The 1,374-nt window shown below is 49.3% G+C and overlaps 1 pseudogene; it reads left to right on the forward strand.

Annotated features, from left to right (window-relative positions):
* Nucleotides 1-724: 724 nt before the first annotated feature.
* LOC123522338 lies at nt 725-1,372 on the forward strand (annotated as a pseudogene).
* Nucleotides 1,373-1,374: the final 2 nt, after the last annotated feature.

Consider the following 1,374-nt stretch of genomic DNA (forward strand, 5'->3'; position numbering starts at 1 on the left):
GATTAAATGCCAAAAGGAGCCTTCTGCCCGGAAGTTCTTGGCTTTCTCACTTCATGGTCCAGGAAGACCATTACTGTGTCTTGTGCTTTGTTTTGGCTCTTGGAGTTGCTAGCTCTGATGCAGGTTCTTCTCTGAACCATGGTGCTAGAGTTGAGCATCTTCTGGCTCAGGCTTAGGTAGAATGAGGCATCCTTCGGGTAGTTATTGGCAGACTCAAGGAACTTTATAACATTGCCCAAGTAAGGGAGAGGAGGCCAAGGGGTCACATTGGGCGTGATTGACAAGAGGTACTCCTGACCAGAAGAACTGTATCTTGAGCAGATCTTATCCTACAGCCTGTTAACTTACCTACTAAACCCTATAATCATGGTCATTATCTCTTAACCCTGTGTGCCATTGCAATAAGTCATCAAACTCAGCAAAGAAATAGAGTGCGATGGGATAGGAGTTTGGTGTCTGCATTGGTAAAAAAAAAAAAAAAATGGAGGGTAGAGGTATGCCCGACCTCTGCCTCACAAAAATTGGCCTTAGGCTGATGTTGAATTTGATCCTGTTTCCCCTGGTGAAATCCGAGAAGGGTAGATGTCAGCTATGTGCCATTCCTACAACTTGTAAGGGATAAACTTGGGTATTTCGCTGAGATTTCTAAGAAATGTCATAAGGGCCTGTGTGTTTTTTCTTCACTGCTTATGGTAAAATACAGGAGCAAAATATTTACTTCAAAATGACCTGTGAAAAACGCATACAGGAAAACCAGTTGACGCTGGAGCCTGGGAAGAGAGCGTCTCTGGCGATCCGACTGCCTCGTGGGACTGAGGGAAAGCTTCTAGGCTCCACACTAGACCCCAAGCCTCACGATGAGCCCAGGAGACCCCAACAGGCCACCCAGACCTGCCGGGAAGAGCCCAAGCAGCAGCACCCGGACTCCTCGGTCAGCTTGGCCAAGTCCTCCAAGAAGTGTTCCGAGAGACGGAAGAGCGTGTCTGCAAAGGAGAAGTCAGAGTGTGAAGAGATGGCACAAAGTGACAGAGCACGCCATGACAGGGAGAAGAAAAACGACGTGGTGAGAAGGGAAAGGAAAAAGATCCCGATGCCCCTGAAAGACCGCCATCTGCTTTCCGGCTGTTTTGCCCAGAACATCGCCCAAAGATCAGAAGTGAGCACCCAGGCCTGTCCATCGGGGATAGTGCAAAAAAATGGGGGAAGCGGGACTGGAACAATCAGCCAAAGACAGACAACCCTACGAACAGAAAGCAGCCAAGCTCAGGAAGAAAGATGGAAAGGCTGTTGCTGCCGACCGTGCCAAGGGCAAGGGGAAGCAGGAAAGAAGGGTCCTGGCAGGCCCACAGGTCCGAAGAAGAAGGAACCCGAAGA

This window comes from Echinops telfairi, unplaced genomic scaffold (genome assembly GCF_000313985.2).
Source record: "Echinops telfairi isolate 266 unplaced genomic scaffold, ASM31398v2 ScPeMD7_5868;HRSCAF=6743_0, whole genome shotgun sequence".
NCBI lineage: Eukaryota > Metazoa > Chordata > Mammalia > Afrosoricida > Tenrecidae > Echinops > Echinops telfairi.